Source organism: Heptranchias perlo, chromosome 2 (assembly GCF_035084215.1).
Source record: "Heptranchias perlo isolate sHepPer1 chromosome 2, sHepPer1.hap1, whole genome shotgun sequence".
Taxonomy (NCBI): Eukaryota; Metazoa; Chordata; class Chondrichthyes; order Hexanchiformes; family Hexanchidae; genus Heptranchias; species Heptranchias perlo.
This window is the reverse complement of record NC_090326.1, coordinates 46,777,782-46,800,245: the sequence shown is the minus strand read 5'-3', so window position 1 is coordinate 46,800,245 and position 22,464 is coordinate 46,777,782. Positions and strand designations below refer to the sequence as shown.

Genomic DNA, 22,464 nt, shown 5'->3' with positions numbered 1-22,464 from the left:
GCTATTAGCACCTAAGGTGCCAGCCATAGTAGCACTCGCCTCTGAGTCAGAAGGTTGTGGGTTCAAGTCCCACTCCAGAGACTTGAGCACAGAATCTAGGCTGACATTTCAGTGCAGTACCGAGGGAGTGCTGCACTGTTGGAGGTCTTTCAGATGAGACGTTAGATCGATGCCCTGTCTGCCCTCTCAGGTGGATGTTAAAGATCCCATGGCACTATTTCGAAGAAGAACAAGGGAGTTGCCAATATTTATCCCTCAACCACCATTACTAAAACAGATTATCTGATCATTATCACAGTGTTCTTTGTGGGAGCTTGCTGTGCGCAAATTGGCTGCTGCGTTTCCTACATTACAACAGCAAAAATGTTTCCTACATTGCAACTTCAAAAAGATTTCATTGTGTAAAGTGTAAAGCACTTTGGGACATCCTGAGGTTGTGAAAGTCTTTCTTTCTAATTCTGAATTTCACAGACATTACCAGCTTGTAGCACAGGTTAAGCAGTGAGTAATATTTTTCTTATTTGCCACTCCCCCCACCCTTGGCCAATCTTGTCCCTTTTTCTCCTGAAGGCACCATCTAATGCTGGACTATGATTGCATGGCACAGGTTACCCTCAAGTACCTTACTACATAACCGTCCTTTACACATGAGCATAGCAGCATAGGCTGTGGTGGGTTTCAATATGGATTACGGGGATCTTGTCCGGATTGTGGTCATTTTGGAATGGACTGCATGTCGTTGAGATGTTGACCCTGAATTTTTAGGGCTGTATGGAAGGACATGGTTTTGGATGCCCTAAAGGGCTAGTTAGCTGCAATTATGGGGAACTATGGATTACCGTGGTCTCCTATGAGCCTTGCTTGATTGCCTTAGGGAATCAGAAAGGAAATTCCAAGAGGTTTTCAAGAATTGTTCATTTTTTCTTCTCCCCCTTTCCCAGGAGATTACTTGGGCAGGGGTGGCTCAGTGGTGTGTGTGGTTACACCATTACTTGGGTGGGATAGGCTTGATGTACTGCTGTCCTGGCCGTGATCCATAGCTTAGCACCATGTAAGGAGGAAACTGGGGTCCTTTCTAGTCTATATGTCACAGTATCACACTGAACAGTGCACTTACCAACTGGGCCATCATGGGAGCTTTGTTGTGATGAATTCAGCACAAAATAAAGCAATGGAATACTATGAAATTACATCTATTATTATTTCCATGAATACCCATAACGTTAATTAATCACTGAATAATCCTGCAACATAGTAGACTAGCCCAGTAGACTTGGGCTAACTGGTCACTACAATCAGAATATTAATCAAATAAACCCTCTTGTGTTTGCGTGGCGAGATGTCACTCGGAAGATTCCTGCACATGTTGCAATAGATGGAGTAGCTGCTCTTGTCTGAAGGGAAAGCTTTTGGAGGGAGAGTCGACATTCTTAAGGTCCTTTCAGTGGCCGACGCAAGAGCAGCATCAGCCAAGTCTTGGGAGCGGATCACCCACCCACCCACTTTATCGTCTGGAGTTGGCGCATGTCCCAAGGAAACCAGAAAAGGACAGTTTGATGTTAAAGTGATATAATTCTATCAACATACATGCCAACCGTCCACTTTTTAGGCGGAAAGTCAGCATTTGGAGCCCCTATTTACATCGTCCATGCTTGTGGCTGTAAATCAGCAGGCAGCACAAACTACTCACCTTCTCCACCCCATCCTGCTCCTAACCAAGTCCGGTGGCTAATGCACCGGACAGGCCCTACTCCTCCTCTTCACGCACTTCCAGTGCTACTAATCCCAATTGTCCCTCTATAAACTGGAGGAGGAGGGTTTGTCCAGCACATTAACTATCGGCTTCAGGTAGGAGCAGGCGGGAAGGGAACAGACGCAAAGGGGAGGGAGGAGGGGCGTATGGCTAGATGAACAGACAGAATGTATGGCAAAGGGAGGGGAAGGGACAGAATGTAAAACAAGGGAAGGGGCAAGGAGCAGAATATGTGATAAGGAGGAAATGGATGGGGGAAGGGGAGCGAATGGCTGTGAAAAAGGGAGAGTGGATGGCAGTAAAGGGAAAAGGGATTGAGGAATCGAAGACAATGAAGAGGAAGATAAATGGAAAACAATAAAGGGAATGGGGAAATTGATGCTAATAAAGGGGAGAGGGAGAGGGAAAGGGGCACAGGCTGGGAAAGGTGCTTTGGGGGAAAAGAGAAAAGCTGGGAATGAGGCTTTGGGCGGGAAAGAAAGGAAAATGCCAACATTAACTCAGATGGAGCGGGAAGGGAGATTGCCAGAATACCAGCATAAACTGGAGGGGGGTGGTACTAGGGGGATGAAAGAACACCAGCCTGAACCCTCCCCTGAGAGTGGAAGAACGGTACCAGCTTAACTAGGTTAGGGAGAGAGAGAAGAGTGCCAGGTTGAATTGGCAAGGCAGCAGGAGGAGTGTGCCAGTATGTACTTTATTATGTCATTCAGCTATGCTACCTGCAAACATGTAGGCCTGCTGTGTTATAATCAGAGTATTACCTTCTGATGACGGAAAACTCAAAATCAATTACTTTCATTATAATTTTATAATGGGCCAGAACTTGCGCAAAGCAGCATGGCATCAATCACCTCTGCTCCTGCAAATTAAATTAATGAATGTGCTTACTGCGGGCTCTGTGGCGTTGACTTGCTTGAAGTTTTGAAAAATTGTGCGCAATCAACCCAGCCTCTGAGCAGGGTAAGTCGCTGCGCGTGGAATAGAAGACACGCCCACAAAATCTGTCAGGAAGAGAAGTCACACCCACAAGTAGGCAAGCAGACTTCATTCATTTAAAGTTAGTATTCTGAAAGTCATTGTAAACAAAAAAATTTAATTTTTTTAATAAAAAGCCAAAGAAATAATTTAATTAAATTAAAGAGACAGAAGGGAAAAGTAAAAAAATAAATGTTTAATTTTTAATTTTTTTTTAAATGACCAAAAACTATTAAAATAAGGAGTAATATGAGACTCCACATTATTAAAATTTAATTTTTAGTTGTTTAGCTGTCATAAAGAGTTATCGCACATTTAAAACTTAGTTTAGACCTGGTATTTTTAAGCGTACCCTTTAGTGGTGTAATTAGTTACTTTCTAGCAGGGCAGGTGAGCAAGTTTGTGATTTTTTACTGATTTCTCTGATTGTAGCGTGCGATGGCCCTTTAATTCGAAGCTGTTATATCACCAGCGAACCACCAGGAGCAAGTTCATGATTTCCGCATTTTAGTACGCATGTGCAAACGCGGAAAATTGGTCCTTCGATTCACCATAAAAAATGGAGAGCGCTATTGAGCTCCTCTGATATTTCGGGAGCAATTTCTGTCCCAGTATATATAAAAATAGTGGGCAAAGAAGATAGAAGGAACAATAATTGAGTGGGAGAGAGAACCAGGAATTTTTTGTTTTAAAACAACCAGGATTGGGCATTGAATCTAAGTAGCCATTTTCTCCGTATGCTTCCAAACTGATCCAGGTCTGACACATGGCTGAAGGTTGGTTTTCTGTCAATTTGAAGTTTTACTATATAAAATAGACAGTGGATTCATCTGACTTTAACTTGGTGCCTTTTCAATAGTAAGTGAAATATAAATGACATACCATGCAGTATAGGTTGGAGTTACAAGTCTTGCAGAAGAGAGTAGATTTGCATTCAAGGGACACTGGGATAGATTTTCATTTTTACCACATGAGCATTAAGCACTGCCTGGGCAGAGCGCAGAAAGGAAAAACTGGTGGGGAGGATTACAGTCTCCTTCGAAGTCTTTCACAAAAAACATTTTCAGAAAGACAGTATTCCTTTTCGGGGAAAGGGAAGGGAATAAGGAAGAAGAACAAAGAGAGCGAGGAAAAGGAAGAGAAGGGAAACGTGATGAGATGAATTAGAGCTGGAGCTTGCCAAGTCCATTGACATATTTTCTGTATCAACAACAAATCTGTTATTACGAAATCTTAGGCCTAGAAATTCGATGGCGCCCATAAATGAGCACACAATGCACCCGCCTGTTCACATGGTCACAGGGACCACCTGAAATTGGTGCTGCCACCTCATTACCATGACTCAGGTTTGCAGCCAGCACTAGCCCCGTTATTTATAAGCTCAACGCCTGGTTGGGGGGCTGGACACGGATGTCTCTGATGCCACTTAAAGGCAGCCAGCACCTCTTAAAGGGCAGGTGCACTCTGGCTGCGGACAGCAGGGAATGCTTGTAAGGAGATAAACGGCTGCAAGGCCTGCAGATTGGGCCCCCACGTTCTCTAATGTAGTTTTGGAGGTCCTGGTCCAGGCAGTGGATAAGTGGAGGGAGATCCTGTTCCCCCCACCATGGGGAGGAAGCCCTCCAGGCAACACCTTCATCGCCAGAGGGAAGAGATCGCAGAGGTCAATGACAGGAGCTTAGCTTCCGGGACATGGCTACAATGCCAGAAAAGTTTCACTGACCTCACCAGAGTTGTTAAGCTAAGAAAACTGCTCTCTTTCTCTCTGCTTCACTTCCATCATATCTAGTCTCACTACTCACAATACTCCCCTCTGTGGCAGGTCCTTATAACAGAGCAAATTTCAGGATTGCACTTTTTCATAATGAATACATTAAGCACTATAGTAAAATACTGCCCTAAAAACTAGATATCCGTTAGACATAAGCATCAACAGTGTACTCATCTCTTTCATTATTAAAATCCAAATCAAAGGCACAAATGCTGTACACCAGTATTGAATATTAAAATACTTGGTAAGTCTCAGATGGGCTGAGCTAGTAGCCTGTCTCCTATGAGTCAGAAGGCGATAGTTTCAAGCCCTACACCTGGGGCTCAATTTTAAACTTAAATTGCGGGTGCGTTGGGGGCAGGGGGGCTGTGAAAATTGCAAAAATGCAGAGCAGTTTCGGAAGCCGGCTCCAACCCACCGACCTCCGAGTTCCCCACAGACGTATCTGTGTGCGCACGAGCGTCCTGAATCCGGAGGTCCCACTGACAATTAAAGCTGGCGGTATGATAGTTAACCAAATGTACCTCATTGAGGTAATTAAGGACTTTACTTGTGACATATTAGGTCGTTAGAACGATTTTTAACTTACCTGGGCGGCTTTCCCATGGCTTCCGAATCACGCCTGGTGAAACCAGGTGTGAAGGGCCAGATCAGGCAAAAATAAACAAAATAAATTAAATAAAAAACCACTGCACAAAGTTAAAACACAAAAGCAACCTACCTTTCCACTCTGCTCCGATGTCCGATGTCTCCCTCTCCGATGTCCCTCTCAGCCCCCGATGTCCCTTTCCGATCTCCCCCTCTTCCTCTCTCCCCCCCGATTGTCCCCTCTCCCCCGATCTTCCCCTCTCCCCCCACCCGATCTTCCCCTGTCACCCACCACCAATCTACCCCTTTCCCCCCCACCCGATCTTCCCCTCTCCCCCCACCCGATCTTCCCGTCACCCACCACCAATCTACCCTTTCCCCCCACCCGATCTTCCCCTCTCCCCCGATGTTCCCCTGTCACCCACCACCAATCTACCCCTTTCCCCCCACCCGATCGTCCCCTCTCCCCACCGATCTTCCCCTCTCCCCCCACCCGATCTTCCCCTCTCCCCCCCCGATCTTCCCCTCTCCCCCCCCGATCTTCCCCTGTCACCCACCACCAATCTACCCCTTTCCCCCCACCCGATTTTCCCCTCTCCCACCCCCGATCTTTCCCTGTCCCCCACCACTGATCTTCCCCCCCGCCCGATCTTCCCCTCCTCCCCCCCCCGCCCGATCTTCCCCCCGCCTGATCTTCCCCTCTTCCCCCCCGCCCGATCTTCCCCCCGCCCAATCTTCCCCTCTTCCACTCGACCCCCCCGCCCGATCTTCCTTCTCCCCCCGCCCGATCTTCCCCTCTTCCCCCCCGCCCGTACTTCCCATCTCCCCCCGCCCGTACTTCCCCTCTCCCCCCGCCCGATCTTCCCCCCCGCCCGATCTTCCCCTCTACCCCCCCGCCCGATCTTCCCCTCTTCCCCCCTGTCCGAACTTCCCCTCTTCCCCTCTCCTCCCACCCGATCTTCCCCTCTTCCCCCCGCCCAATCTTCCCCTCTTCCCCCCTCGCCCGATCTTCCCCTCTTCCCCCCTCGCCCGATCTTCCCCTCTTCCCCCCTCGCCCGATCTTCCCCTCTTCCCCCCTCGCCCGATCGTCCCCTCTTCCCCCCTCGCCCGATCTTCCCTTCTTCCCCCCTCGCCCGATCTTCCTCTCTTCCCCCCGCCCGATCTTCCCCTCTCCCCTCCCCCCACATCTGTTCCAGCGCCGGATGAAGTCTTGCTCTCTCTCTCTCTCTCTCTCTCCCCCCCTCCTCAGCGTTGCAGCTCCTGTCGGTAGCCAGCCTGTCAATCAGGAGAGCTGCCGGGCGCGAATCCCAGAGAGAACTTTAATCACCACCAATTACATCGCGATCGTGTTGGAAAAGGTAAGTTTTTTTTAATTCGGGTTTGCCACGGGCTGCCAACCCGCCACCATTTTAAAATTGAGCCCCTGGTCTCAAACACACAATTAGGGCTGACACTTTAATCTACTACTGAGGGAGTGCTGCATTGTCAGAGCTGACGTCTTTTGGATGAGAAGTTAAATTGAGGCCCCCGCCTGCTTGCATAGGTTGATGTAAAAAATCCCTTGGCACCAATCAAAGTAGAACAGGGATACTTTGAGACCTTCCCCATTGTTAAGTTCACTATTTGGAAGTCAGACATGGGGTCATTTCTTCATTTGACCATACAGCTGTGCAATCCCGCACAAATTTATCATTAATGACCGTAACTAGGCCTTTACGAGCAGAAATCAGCTTTTTGTTGCTGAACTTTTGACTAATGCCTGTTGATTTGCTTTTAAGGAGGGTTGGAATACTCAGATTATCACTAACCACAGAATAGAATCATAGGCCTCGATTTTAACCCCGCCCCCGACGGGCAGGCCAGGGCCTGGCAAGAGGTTAAAATTCAAAAGAAAAAAAAAGTGAGATCTTGTATCCAAGCCACCGTGTTCCCGGCCACCGTAACATTTACGGCAGTAATTCAGGCTCTGGTCGAGGCTCCCGTTAAAGCCCTACTTAAGAGTCAAAAGTTGCAGCCCAATGATGTCTTCGGTGCCGCAACATAATTTTAAGGTCCACGCAGGAGGAGTCCCCGCAGTCTGCTGCCCGGCAACAGCAACACGGCAGGAGAAGCCAATTGGCCAGAAGAGGCCCAGGTAAGTTTAAAAACTTTTTCTGTCTTTAAATTGCTTGTGGGCCAGGAGTAGCAGGAGTGCTTCCCCTACTCCCCTCAAGGAGTCCAGGCACTCCCCCAATTTTCAGGGAATCCCCAGCACTGGCATTCCCCCCACTGATCTCTCAGCAAGAGGAAGCCCAAGCCTGCCCCTCCTACCATGAAGCCAGAAAATCCCCTCCACCCACTGACTGCCGGGGACCATTCTCACGAGTCACTGGCTACAGCCTCCTGCTGCCAGATTCTCACTGCCACCAACGAGCCGGGTAGACAATCTGGCCGGGTGTCAGGCAGACCTCTGCAAATATTTATTCAAATGAGGCTCTACCATTAAGATCGGCAGGGCCTCCACATCTCTGACCTTGCCGGGTACGTCGCCCGCTATTGTGCACCCGCGCACCCTACCCAAGCCCCTGTAAAAATCAAAGCCAGAGAATCATAGAATAATACAGCACAGAAGAAGCCCATTCGGCTCATTGTGCCTGTGCCAGCTCTTTGAAAGAGCTATCCAATTAGTCCCACTCCTACTGCAAATTTTTCTTCTTCTAGTATTTATCCAATTCCCTTTTGAAGGTAATTATTAAATCTGCATCCACCACCCTTTCAGGCAGTGAATTCCAGATCATTACAACTCGCTGCGTAAAATTTTTTTTCCTCATTTCTCCCCTGGATTTTTTGCCAATTATCTTAAATCTGTGTCCTCTGGTTACTGACTTTCCTGCCAGTGGAAACAGTTTCTCCCTATGTACTTTATCAAAATCCCTCATAATTTTGAACACCTCTATTAAATCTCCCCATAACCTCTCTGCTCTAAGGAGAACAACCCCAGCTTCTCTAGTCTCTCCACATAACTGAAGTCCCGCATCCTTGGTACCATTCTGGTAAATCTCCTCTCTACCCTTTCCAAGGCCTTGACATCCTTCCTAAAGTGTGGTGCCCAGAATTGGACACAATGCCCTAGCTGGAGCCTAACCTGTGATTTATAAAGGTTTACTATATCTTCCTTGCTTTTGTACTCTATGGTACTCTATACATGGTTGTGCACTTGAAGTGCCGTAACCTACAGGGCTACGGACCAAGTGCTGGAAAGTGGGATTAAGCTGGATAGCTCTTTTTAAGCCGGCAAAGACACAATGGGCCAAATGGCTTCCTTCTGTGCTGTAACTTTCTATGATTCTATGATGATTCTATACCTCTATTTATAAAGCCAAGGACCCCATACACTTTTTTAACCTTTTAAAATTGTACCATTTAATTTATATTGCCTCCTCGTTTTTCCTAATAGTCCTTATCAAGATTGCATGATGCTTTTTACTCATATATACTTTTTCATTAAATCGAATAAAGTAAATTATAGACCCTTTCATTAATCAGCAGATTTTGTTTGTTGCATGATATCAGTCAGCAGGTTTTTCTGACTTAATTTACATCAAGTACGTGGTATTTCATGAATTGGTGTATATTTTAATATTGATGGGCAAAACACAATTACATTTTAATAGGTTAATTAATGACGTTTCCTATTTACCAATGAGACAGTAAGCTGTTGCACACTTCCCATAAATGAAACCCACTATGTACTTCAAACCATCAGAAAGTAGTAGGAGCTTGTCAATTTGAGGAAAAGACTTTGCTGGGTTACCTAGAGGACTCGATTGTGACTGTGATGATGAATCACTTTTACCTGAAGACAGACAAAGCAGCAACATGATTGTATTGTAATGTAATAGAACTAGAACATATCAACCAGCACATACCCTTAGATAGTAATCAAATCCTCATACTGATGGATTTCAAAAGGCTCAATTTAAAAGATCTTCCCTAAGTCCCTCTTCCCTTGCAGCATTGGAGCTCAGTTTATTTGATGTCATTATGAAATAGTAGCAAACTACAGTCCACCAGTCTGTAGAAAATCCCTGTGGATACATTCTCCTCTGTTTGCATGCCATTCTGGAATATTATCTCATTTAACACGGTCCAATACTGTCCAACATTTAGTTCATAGCATCTAATTCTACTCTCTCCATTGCACTTTTCCCGGTGTGACTGTGCATTGGTCAAAAGTACATCCAGCAAGGTGCTTCCCACTGTGTTGTCCCAATCACTGAAGGTTCCATATTAGCCCTTTGTACTATGAAATAAATTTTACAGCATTGAGAAGATGCAATCCATAACTAGACTATTACATCAACACAGAAACAGGCCATTTGGCCCAACTGGTTTATGCCAACGTTTATGCTCCACACAAGCCCTGTGATATATACATATATCACTCTCTCACACACACACACACACACACACACATTTCAGCAGAGCTGATGTATTTAGATGAAAGATTCCCCCCACAATATGTAATTTTCTTAGTCCTATTTCACTGTCCTTTCCTCATATCCTTTTCAATTTTCTTTTTTCAAATATTTATCTACTCTCCTGTTAAAAGCTATTACGAATTCTGCTTCCACCACTGTTTCTGATAGGGAATTGCATGTGCTAACAACCTTCTGTATAAAAGAAATAATAATTCCCCTAAACTCTCTTTATTATTTTACTGATTATCTTTAATTTATGCCCTCTAGTTACTGACTCACTGACCGCTGGAAATAGTTTCTCCCAATTTATCTGATTAAAACCCGTCATAATTGTGTACGTCTCTATCAGATCTGCTTTTAAACTTCTTTGTTCTAATGAAAAGAGCCCCAGGTTCTTGTCTCTCTTCATAACTAAAGTCTCTCATCTCTGATATCATCTTAGTGAATCTCTTCTGTACCCTCTCCATGGCCTTGACATTCTTCCCAAAGTAAGGCAACTCAAAACTGGACACAATATTCTAACTGTGGCCTTAACAATGAATTGTATAGATTTAGCATTATATCTTTCCTTTTGTACTCTATACCCCTATTATAATAATCAAGGACCATACTCTTTTTAAAAAAAAAACTTGGCTGGGTGAATTTGTCCTGCCACTTTTAAGTATCTGAATCCCTAAGCCTCTCTGCTCCTCTAATCCTTTAAAAGTATATTTCCTCTTTAATTTTCCTCCCAAAATGTATCACCCCATATTTCACTGCATTAGATTTCATCTGACATCTATCTGCCCAATTTACTAACCTGTCTATATCCTCCAGAACTTGCGTAGTGTCGTTTTCACAGTTAACCAAGCTCCCTATTTTTGTGTTGTCTGTAAAGTTTGATATTGCATCCCTTACACCCAAGTCCTAGGGGACACCTGTTTTGCTTCCCCTTTACATTTTCTATGCTCTGCTTGATTTTCTTTTGCATTATTAGCCCTAGTTTATCCCATGCCTCTCTTTTTCAAGTCACGTTTCATGCACCATGGTCAGAGAAAAGGACATTGAGGTGGAAGGCAGGGAACGCCCCCCTCCCGCACATTATAATCCTTACGCTGGACCTGTGCCTACTGCAGGTACAGGCCCAGTGCTGCCGATTCGGGACAAATTCAAAGTAAAGACAAATTTCAGCAACCTCTGTATGGTGCACAGCCTCTTACGCCGAAATACAACGTAACAGGACATTATATACCACAGCAGCAAGCTCCAGTATTTTATAACCATTGGTCTGAACAGTCTTGATATCACTCCAGAGTGTCAATTAAATTTTCTAATACATACTGTGAACTTTATAGGAGTGCTTTTACTCAGTTTTTGCTGGAGTTGGCGTATAGGATTTATACTACCTGTCAAAGCAGACACTGAATGTGCTCTAGCTTTGTGTTAGTATATTGACAATCCATACTCTTAAGTTTGAATTATTGTCATGTAATCAAGATGCATGATAGTTTTATCTTTTCTTTGGTTTTATGTGTTTTCTATTTGCTATAAACACCCACAGTCTATATAAATGGAGAGTTAAATCTGCTTTCTCATATTGCATGCAGAGATTTATTTATTTATGTCAGTGTGGTATTGGAAGGGAGCAAAATTTATTTATCTATCGATCTGCAATGGGTAAGGAAAATACTATGTGTTTTCCAGAAATCTATTAAAAAACATTCATTTCATGATCTCTTTTTCCAAATGATTTTAGTGGAGGTGTGCACCCCTCCCCCTTTCAACAATTTAACCTTTGATCCACTGTGAGCAACATCACAAAAGATCTGCTAATATGGATGTATCGATTCACGGAATATTTCACAAACCATAATATATTCAGTTACAAATCTGGCATTTTTAATCTATGTGTGGAAATGCTACTGTAGTCACCAGAGAGTTAATATCTAAGATGACTGGAAATTATGTCGGTCCCAACCGATGCTTTATTTTTGTCTGCATTATGTGATGTTTATTCACTGATCCACACGTGTTATCTGTCACTACGCTCACTCTTCGTATTGCTCAAGTACTGGCACCAGTGGCAGGACTACCATTCACTTTCCATTCTGAGAACAATGTGTTTCCTCTACATTCTCACTTAGAGATGTCAACTTTAATACAGACTCACAGATTGTCGGTAAAACTCCGGCTGTCTGAATTTTCTGTCTGAAGTTTCCAAAACTTGACCTCTTCACCTCTTATGAGCTGCGCCAGGTCATTTGCAGCCTGAGTAAATTCTGGTGTACTAGTGTTTTTTTTATTCGTTCACGGGATGTGGGCGTTGCTGGCGAGGCCAGCATTTATTGCCCATCCCTAATTGCCCTTGAGAAGGTGGTGGTGAGCCGCCTTCTTGAACCGTTGCAGTCCGTGTGGTGAAGGTTCTCCCACAGTGCTGTTAGGAAGGGAAGTAAGGCAAGTAAGAAAATTGTTATGCTGTTTATGAATATTTATTGGATGGTTAAAATTATGCCAGAGGAAACAGTTTCTCCCTACTTGCTCTATCAAAACTCCTCATAATTTTGAATACCTCTATTAGATCTCCCCTTAACCTTCTCTGCTCGAAGGAGAACAATCCCAGCTTCTCCAGTCTCTCCACATAACTGAAGTCCTTCATCCCTGGTATCATCCTGGTAAACCTCCTCTATACCCTCTCCAAGGCCTTGACATCCTTCCCAAAGTGTGTGGTGCCCAGCATTATACGCAATACTTCAGCTGAGGCCTAACCAGTGATTTGTAAAGGTTTAGCACGACTTCCTTGCTTTTGTATTCAATGCCCCTATTTACAAAGCCAAGTATCCAATACACTTTCTTAACCGCCTTATCAATTTGCCCTGCCTCCTTCAAAGGTTTGTGAGTATCCACCCCCAGGTCCCTTTGCTCTTGCACACCCCCTTTAAAATAGGGTGACCACCTGCTGAGCCCGTGGGTGACAGGATGCAGGCTGGGATCCATCATTGTTAACATGTTAACAATCTCAGCCTTGATATTACGGAGAGATACAAAGGAGGGAATCTGACATTTCCCAGCAGGGAGGGAAGTAAACATCAATACGGGTTACACTGGTCTGGGTTCATACACCCCCTGCTGGCAGTTTACAGATTGGCTTTGACAGGTCCCGAGAGTTGGTTGCTCTCTCAGTTGAAATGCTGAGCATTGTCTATAAAAGCCAGTGCACATACAAACATAAATGTTTGCCGGGGAAATGGAGAAAAACAAATAAATACCTGAAATTAATTTTAATAAGGAAAAGGAAATGTTCACTGAGATTATTCTGACCCATCTCCTTTCCCAGAGTCTGGTATTTATTGCGTATTTCTAACTGTTGGCTCCAGATGCAGCTTAGAATTCCACATGCTTAGATTCACTTAGATTTAGAAAATGACTTCTCATATCAGACAAATAAATCTTCAGGATAGTCTTTATTGATTCTCATAAACCTTTCAATTCAGATTATAAATACACAGGGGATCCGTGGAATACAACTAGTGACTGACAGTGTAATTAGGCGATCACCCCTTTAGTTTTGAACTGGACTATGTGCGAGCGACAGAGTGTGAGTGAGGGAGGGGTGTGTGAGTGAGTGAGTGAGTGAGTGAGTGAGAAGTGTGAGTGAGGGAGGAGTGTGTGAGTGAGGGAGGAGTGTGTGAGTGAGGGAGGAGTGTGCGAGAGGGAGGAGTGTGCGAGTGAGGGAGGAGTGTGCGAGTGAGGGAGGAGTGTGCGAGTGAGGGAGGAGTGTGCGAGGGAGGAGTGTGCGAGTGAGGAGTGTGCGAGTGAGGAGTGTGCGAGTGAGTGAGGAGAGTGTGAGTGAGGAGTGAGAAGTGTGAGTGAGGAGTGAGTGAGGAATGTGTGAGTGAGTGAGGAAAGTGTGAGTGAGTGAGGAGCGTGAGTGAGTGAGGAGCGTGAGTGAGGGAGGAGCGTGAGTGAGGGAGGAGTATGGGTGAGGAGTGTGTGAGTGAGGAGTGTGTGAGTGAGGAGTTAGTGAGGAGTGAGTGAGTGAGGAGTGTGAGAGAGTGAGGAGTGTGTAAGTGAGGAGTGGGAGTGAGTGAGGGAGGAGTGAGTGAGGGAGGAGTGTGAGTGAGGGAGGAGTGTGAATGAGGGAGGAGTGTGAATGAGGGAGGAGTATGGGTGAGGGAGGAGTATGGGTGAGGAGTGAGAGTGAGGGAGGTGAGTGAGTGAGGAGAGTGTGAGTGAGGAGTGTGTGTGAGTGATGAGTAAGTGAGTGAGGAATGTGTGTGAGTGAGGAGTGAGTGAGTGAGGAGTGTGTGTGAGTGAGGGGTGTGTGAGTTAGTGAGGAGTGTGTGAAAGAGGGAGGAGTGTGAGTGAGGGAGGAGTGTGAGTGAGGGAGGAGTGTGAGAGTGAGGGAGGAGTGTGTGTGAGGGAGGAGTGTGTGAAAGAGGGAGGAGTGTGTGAAAGAGGGAGGAGTGTGTGAGTGAGGGAGGAGTGTGTGTGAGGGAGGAGTGTGCGAGGGAGGAGTGTGCGAGGGAGGAGTGTGCGAGGGAGGGAGGAGTGTGCGAGGGAGGAGTGTGCGAGGGAGGGAGGAGTGTGTGAGTGAGTGAGGAGAGTGTGTGAGTGAGGAGTGTGAGTGAGAGAGGAGTGTGTGAGTAAGTGATGAGTGAGTGAGGAATGTGTGAGTGAGTGAGCAATGTGTGAGTAAGTGAAGAGTGAGTGAGTGAGGAGTGTGAGTGAGTGAGGAGTGTGAGGAGTGTGAGTGAGTGAGGAGTGTTAGTGAGTGAGGGAGGAGTGTGAGTGAGGGAGGAGTGTGAGTGAGGGAGGAGTGTGAGTGAGGGAGGAGTATGGGTGAAGACTGTGTGAGTGAGGAGTGTGTGAGAGAGTGAGGAGTGTGTGAGACAGAGTAGTGTGTGAGAGAGGAGTGTGAGTGAGGAATGTGTGAGTGAGTGAGGAATGTGTGAGTGAGTGAGGAGTGTGAGTGTGTGAGTGAGTGAGGAGTGTGAGTGAGTGAGGAGTGTGAGTGAGTGAGGAGTGTGAGGAGTGTGAGTGAGGAGTGTGAGTGAGGAGTGTGAGTGAGGAGTGTGAGTGAGGGGGGAGTGTGAGTGAGGGAGGAGTATGGGTGAAGATTGTGTGAGTGAGGAGTGTGAGAGAGTGAGGAGTGTGTGTGAGTGAGGAGTGTGTGAGAGGGAGTGGAGTGTGTGAGTGAGTGAAGAGTGTGTGTGAGTGAGGAGTGTGTGAGACAGAGGAGTGTGTGAGACAGAGGAGTGTGTGAGAGAGAGGAGTATGTGAGTGAGGAGTGTGCGTGAGTGAGGAGTGCGTGAGTGAGGAGTGCGTGAGTGAGGAGTGCGTGAGTGAGGAGTGGGAGTGAATGAGGGAGGAGTGTGCGTGAGTGAGGAGTGTGCGTGAGTGAGGAGTGCATGAGTGAGGAGTGCGTGAGTGAGGAGTGGGAGTGAATGAGGGAGGAGTGTTAGTGAGGGAGGAGTGAGTGAGGGAGGAGTATGGGTGAGGGAGGCGTATGAGGGAGGAGTATGGGTGAGGAGTGTGAGGGAGGTGAGTGAGTGAGGGAGGAGTGTGAGTGAATGAGGGAGGAGTGTGAATGAGGGAGGAGTGTGAGTGAGTGAGGGAGGAGTGTGAGTGAGTGAGGGAGGAGTGTGAGTGAGTGAGGGAGGAGTGTGTGTGAGTGAGGGAGGTTCTGTTTTGGGCTGACTGAAATTGTTCAGTTTGTTGGGTTATGATCACTGTTGGGATTTGTGAGAAAGAAGACAAGTTTAGTGATTCTTGGCAGCATCAGCGTGACTGTATTAATGTGGTGTGACCTAACGTTTAGATGCCACATGCATGAGGTGTTGATAAGTGACACGGAAAGTCTACAATGTGGTGTGAGGTTACGGTTTCATATCCCGTGATGAAATGTTGCTTAGTAACTGCTGATCAAGCTTTATTTGAAAGTTATCAGGAGGGCTTTTTATGCAAAAGGCCATTGAACAATAAAACATTATTTAATGATTTTATTTTAACATTTACAGAATAAAAACCCTACTAACCTTTACACACTATCACAACTGATTAGGTAACAAGCATTCTGTCAACAAGACCGCCATCCTGGGATATTTATATTACAACTCTTCATTTACCCAGAGGTGCGGTGTCACAGTTTGATGAGATAATAACTGTCTGTTCGCAAACAGCAGATGTTGCTGAATTTAAAGCTGCACTGTTCCATAATCCTGACCTTAAAAAATGGTTTCAAAAGTGCATTCTTGGGACTTTGAAAAGAATGCTGGTACATGTGTGATAAGCCAGTCACTTGCATATCATACAGGAATTATATATACAGCATCTCCAACAGATGCACCATTGATGCAATTTGCCCTAATCTCAAATATCAGCTCCTCTACTAATGGGCTGCAGCTCACACAATCTACGGCATACAGCAGTCGACATTGAGACTTTCTTTAGCCATGCAGCAGCAGACGAGAGAAAACAATCAGCTTTTAACTGCTGCAGTAGCCACATTTCAGTATCTCATACCTTTCAGCTAGGCCCCGGACAACATCACTGTCAATAATGTCATCACTGTCAATAATGTTGTGTCACTGACCTGGTTGGGTGCACTGATCCCCAAGACAATGAGGAGAAGGAGGGGGGCTCCTTCTCACTGAGCTGGGACTTCCTCTTGCAACTTGTCCCAGAGCGGGGGAAACTCTTCTCATGCCAGATGAAGTGTCAGTCGGTCCCAATGCTTGAACTCATCACCATCTGTTAAGAAGACAGCCACTGTTCCCCTGTTCCATCGGGCCACCTGGGTATATTCCACTTGTTATTTTTGGCTGGACTGACAACTAAAAAGAACTCTGCTGCTTCATTTGCTTGCAGCACAGCAACTGTTTGATTTATACAGTGAATCTTGTAAATTAGGGACACCTAAGGGACTTGAATCAGGGTGTCCTTTATTTGGAGGTGTCTCTATTTTCAAAATGGTCATTGTTTGTACAGTAAACCAGATGATCCAAATATCCCGGGATTGGCTGTATCTCCTGCAATGTTCCTTCTTTTTTTCGCCCTCACCTGGGATCATGCCTAATTCTGGAGCCCTGCCAGCAGGATGTGATTTCAGTTCATTGAATTTCCCAATTCATTGTCATCCCGGGGTCCTTTTCCATTGAGGGAGGTATGTCCTGATCCTGGGATTTGCTACGTTGGCAGCCTGCACAGGGCGAGGTGGCTGCTGTAGAGTGTCTGGGAGATCCCAGCCAAATTGGGGTGATTAATGTCTTGCAGACCCCTGTCTGGGACCCCCTCCCTCCGTGTGCTGCAGTTGCTAATAGTTGAAAGTGCGCATCAGTTACCTGACGTACTGTTGGAGTGAGATGTGATGTTGCTTGGTGCAGTTCCCGGCTTTTGTGGAATGGGGAGTTCTTTACCCAGCATCCATAGTAGCAGAGAAACTGCCCTATCCTTGGGATAGATCCATGCAAGCATTCAATCCCAGAGATAGAGCGGTTTCTCTGCCACTATGGATGCTGGGTAAAGAGCTCCCCATTCAACAAAAGCTGTTTCTTCCATCCGCTGCGGTCTCACGCGCTGACCTGCGTGTCCCGTGTTTTAAATAGTATTGATGCACTGAAGGCTGTCAGTAGTTCGTAATTTGCGAGTGTCTGTGGTTTCAAGGTGCCGTTTGTATCGGTTACAATATAAGTTATTTGGGACTGTCGATAAGTGTCCGTTTTCTGCAGGTGTCCGTTTGTGCAGGTTTCTCTGTATCTTTCCGCCTTTGGAATAGGATTTTGGTGCATACAGTGCCACTGCTCTTGGATTACTTACCAAAATCATGTAATATATGTCAGGAGAGCACAGATTATATCAGCAATAGACTAACTAGAACAAACAACATCATTCTGTCCAGCTGTATCTGCCATCCAGGTTGGGTTTTTAAATGGTCTTGCAAACATCAAACTTGCTGATTTCTTGCTAATCTCTGCTTTTTGGGGGACTCTGCAAAGCTTCCCTGGCCTGCTCTGTTAAGCTGGTGTGCTCTGTAGTAAATCCAGCAGGTGTGATTAGCAATGCAAGGATGTCACATTTTTGTTTTGCCAGGTGGCAGACCCTTTTAAAATAAATAAAGTACATTGACCCAAGATCATTCCCAGACAATATCAGAAGTAAATTGAGAACTCCAATTCAGATTCATCCATGAATACCCGAATTTGGAACATTTCTGATCACTGCATGTTGGTCTGTTCCTTTTAAAAAAAAATATGGCCATGTGCATGTGCAGAAACACACAATTTTCTCTCTTTATGTCTTTTGCCATTTTATCTTGCATCGTAGTGGAGGTAGTGAGAGATGTGTGATGGATGAGCGACTCTGTCTGCAGCTGTAACCACATCAATAATGACCATTCTTTAAGAGCATGTATCCATTTTGCCCAGTTTTATTGTAACAGTGAGGGAAGAAGGATGCAACCAGATTCTTTGCCACTCAAGAGAGATTTGTCAGATCGACAGATTTCACTGCCTGTATTTTTGGACCTCTTAAGTCAAATTCAGAGCTGTGTCTTGAAGAAAACCAAATCTCACTCTTAAACACAAGTTTATCTGAAAAGATTTTGCAACAAAGGCGGCAAAAATATTTACTGAAGGTTTACTTACAAAGCCATTAAGATTTGGATGATAAAAATGTTATTTTCTTCTACAACAGGATTGCTGTTCTAGAACTGATCAGACTGCAATCTCCCTTCTGTGCCCACAACCTTAGGGATAGTGCAAAGAGAAGCAGCCAATCTCTTCATAATGTTAAGTACAAACAAGTCCATTGCAATAATCCTCATATAAGAACCTGTGCTTCCCCCCATCACCACATCAAACAGTTTCTTGAATGATTCCATAAGACCATAAAGGACATAAGAGATAGGAGCAGGAGTAGGCCATTTGGCCCTTCGAGCCTGCTCCGTCATTTAATGAGATCATGGCTGATCTGATTTTTACCTCAACTCCACGTTCCCGCCTTTTCCCCAAATCCTTTGACTCCCTTGATCATCAAAAATTTGTCTAACTCAGCCTTGAATGTATTCAATGACTCAGTCTCCACAGCTTTTCGGGGCAAAGAATTCCAAAGATTCACGACCCTCTAGGAGAAGAAATTCCTCCTCATTTCCATCTTAAATGGATGATCCCTTATTCTGAGATTATACCCCCTAATTTTAGATTCCCCCATGAGGGGTAACATCCTCTCAGCATCTACCCTATTGAGTCCCTTCAGAATCTTATATGTTTCAATAAGATCTCCTCTCATTCTTCTAAACTCCAATGAGTATAGACCCAACCTGTTCAATCTTTCCTCATAAGACAACCCTTCCATACCCGGAATCAACCTAGTGAACCTTCTCTGAACTGTCTCCAATGCAAGTATGTCCTTCCTTAAATAAGGGCACCAGAACTGTATGCAGTACTCCAGGTGTGGTCTCACCAACACCCTGTACAGTTGTAGCATGACTTCCCTGCTTTTATACTTCATCCCCCTAGAAATAAAGGCCAATATTCCGTTTGCTTTCCAGATTACCTGTTGTACCTGTATGTTGGCTTTTTGTGTTTCGTGTACGAGGACACCCAGATACCTCTGGGCTGCAGCATTTTGTAATATTTCTCCATTCAAATATTTTACTTTTTTATTTTTCCTCCCAAAGTGGATGACTTCACATTTTCCCACATTATATTCCATCTGCCAAATTTTTGCCCATTTGCTTAACCTGTCAATATCCCTTTGCAGACACACTGTGTTCTCCTCGCAACTTGCTTTTCCACCTATCTTTGTATCATCAGCAAATTTGGCCACAATACACTCTGTTCCCTCATCCAAGTCATTGATATATATTGTAAATAGTTGAGGCCCCAGCACTGATCCCTGCGGCACCCCACTAGTTACAGATTGCCATTTTGAAAATAACCCTTTTATCCTGACTCTTTGCTTTCTATTAGTTAGCCAATCCTCCATCCATGCCAGTATATAACCCCCAACACCATGAGCTCTTAATTCCAATATAATTGTCTCCACTCACCTATCAAGAAACCATTCTATGTTAGTCATCCTGTGTGAAGATATGCTTCCTGACATCAGTCCTGAACTTGGCTTTTGCCAGTTTGCACCATGTCACTTTTTTTCTGCAGTCATGATTTAATATACAATAGTCCTCACAATGAATCTTTTCCATTCTGATTAATAACTTAGGTACCAAAATAAGATGCCCTCTTCTTCATTCCTCATCAAGGCTGAAGAGTCCAAGCTTCTCTAGCCATTCTTTATAATGCTGCCCTCTAACACTACAAATCTTAATTTTTCATTTCTCTATATCCTGAATCTGTTTTGAATTTCATGTACATCATTCTGCCTCAGCAAAATATACTCCCTGGACAGACTTTTCTTTATCCTTCTTTCTTTCATTTATTCCATCTGACCTTTCAATGTTCAATTTTTCTCTCATGGTGAGCAAAGGTGAAACCTTGCTTATAATTTGTATACATTAGTGTTGCTTCTTACTAAGGAGGATGGGAAACAACTAGTGCCGCATGAAATACTCTTAACCTGGAGGGAAGCTTTCCACTATTTGTTATTTGTAGCTACATTGCAAATATGAGTCTATAAAGAACCAGTTTATGATTTTACAAATAAACAATGTAGGAAATCTTCCCCCGAGCCCTAGTGACCCAGGCAAAATATGCATAGCGGCAATCCTGCAATCAATATCAAAAACTATCACCGACTCTCTGAGTTGCTGAGGATTGCTGACCCATTCACCTGAGACAGTGAATCTGCATATCATTTATGTGCATTTTGGTACTAAACTAGTCAAGAACATTTTGTGTCAACTGCTTCAGCACTTCAATCTTCTCATGGCAGAAGATAATTATACAGCTAACAGTAAAAATGATGATGTGGAGATGCCGGTGATGGACTGGGGTTGACAATTGTAAACAATTTTACAACACCAAGTTATAGTCCAGCAATTTTATTTTAAATTCACAAGCTTTCGGAGGCTTCCTCCTTCGTCAGGTGAACGATGTGAAAATGAAATCCTCGAAATGAAATCGCATTTATAATTCACAGAACAATGCTTGGTGAGTACAGACAGTTTTTTCAACTGCCCGTTGCCAAGGCAATCAGTGTGCAGACAGACAGGTGTTACCTGCCAGGTCTCACAGAATATACAAATCACCAAAAAAAAACAAACAAAAAAAAAACAGAGATAGAGAGGTAGAAACATAGAAAAGACAGCAACTGACCCGTTATATTAAAAACAGATAACATTTGTTCGCTGGTGGGGTAACGTGTAGCGTGACATGAACCCAAGATCCCGGTTGAGGCCGTCCTCATGGGTGCGGAACTTGGCTATCAATTTCTGCTCGACGATTTTGCGTTGTCGTGTGTCTCGAAGGCCGCCTTGGAGTACGCTTACCCGAAGGTCGGTGGATGAATGTCCATGACTGCTGAAGTGTTCCCCGACTGGGAGGGAACCCTCCTGTTTGGCGATTGTTGCGCGGTGTCCGTTCATCCGTTGTCGCAGCGTCTGCATGGTCTCGCCAATGTACCATGCTCTGGGGCATCCTTTCCTGCAACGTATGAGGTAGACAACGTTGGCCGAGTCACAGGAGTATGAACCATGCACCTGGTGGGTGGTGTCCTCTCGTGTGATGGTGGTATCTGTGTCGATGATCTGGCATGTCTTGCAGAGGTTACCGCGGCAGGGTTGTGTGGTGTCGTGGACGCTGTTCTCTTGAAAGCTAGGTAATTTGCTGCGAACGATGGTCTGTTTGAGGTTGGGTGGCTGTTTAAAGGCGAGTAGTGGAGGTGTGGGGATGGCCATAGCGAGGTGTTTGTCCTCATTGATGACATGTTGAAGGCTGCGGAGAACATGGCGTAGTTTCTCCGCTCCGGGGAAGTACTGGACGACAAAGGGTACTCTGTTGGTTGCGTCCCGTGTTAGTCTCCTGAGGAGGTCTATGCGATTTTTTGCTGTGGCCCGTCGGAACTGTCGATCGATGAGTCGAGCGTCATATCCCGTTCTTACTAGGGCGTCTTTCAGCGTCTGTAGGTGTCCATCGCGTTCCTCCTCGTCTGAGCAGACCCTGTGTATTCGCAGGGCCTGTCCATAGGGGATGGCCTCTTTGACGTGGTTAGGGTGGAAGCTGTAAAAGTGGAGCATCGTGAGGTTGTCCGTGGGCTTGCGGTAGAGTGAGGTGCTGAGGTGCCCGTCTTTGATGGAGATTCGTGTGTCCAAGAAAGAAACTGATTCTGAGGAGTAGTCCATGGTGAGCTTGATGGTGGGATGGAACTTGTTGATATTATCGTGTAGTCTCTTTAGTGATTCCTTGCCGTGGGTCCATAGAAAGAAAATGTCGTCGATGTATCTGGTGTATAGTGTTGGTTGGAGGTCTTGTGCAGTGAAGAAGTCCTGCTCGAACTTGTGCATGAAAATGTTGGCAGCTCCTCAATTTAAGTGCGAGTTGCATAGAGGGGAGGTGGAGGAGGGAGGGGATAGGTGACCCAATGAGTTGGGCACTCTGTCCTTTTTCTCCCCTGACTTGGGTTTAAATCTGATACTCACCTTTCTCTACTTTATAAGATGTAGATCAGATCTATTAGACCTTTGCAGATAAATCTAAAACAATTTAGTTTTCAACTGTGTAGTCCAGTTCTGCCATCCTTGCATTTTAGGCTAATTTAACAGAGAATGAAGCATTGAAGGAGCTCACTATTGGAATGGATGGATTACTGCACTGTCGGACAGTTTGTAATGGACTTGATTGTGGGCAGCACTGAACAAATTCAAAACACAAATTAAACAGGATAGAATGTGAAATTAAAACTAATGGCCCATTTTTCCCACTGACTGAATACAGCTTTATTTGAGTATTCGTTTTTTCTTCCCACTAAAACAGGATTTCCAT

At 45.1% G+C, this 22,464-nt stretch overlaps 1 protein-coding gene across 1 annotated transcript in view; it reads right to left on the bottom strand.

Moving 5' to 3' along the window:
• LOC137332008 (copine-4-like) overlaps positions 1-22,464 on the bottom strand; it is a 218,374-nt gene that overhangs the window by 52,654 nt on the left and 143,256 nt on the right. The window lies entirely within an intron of this gene.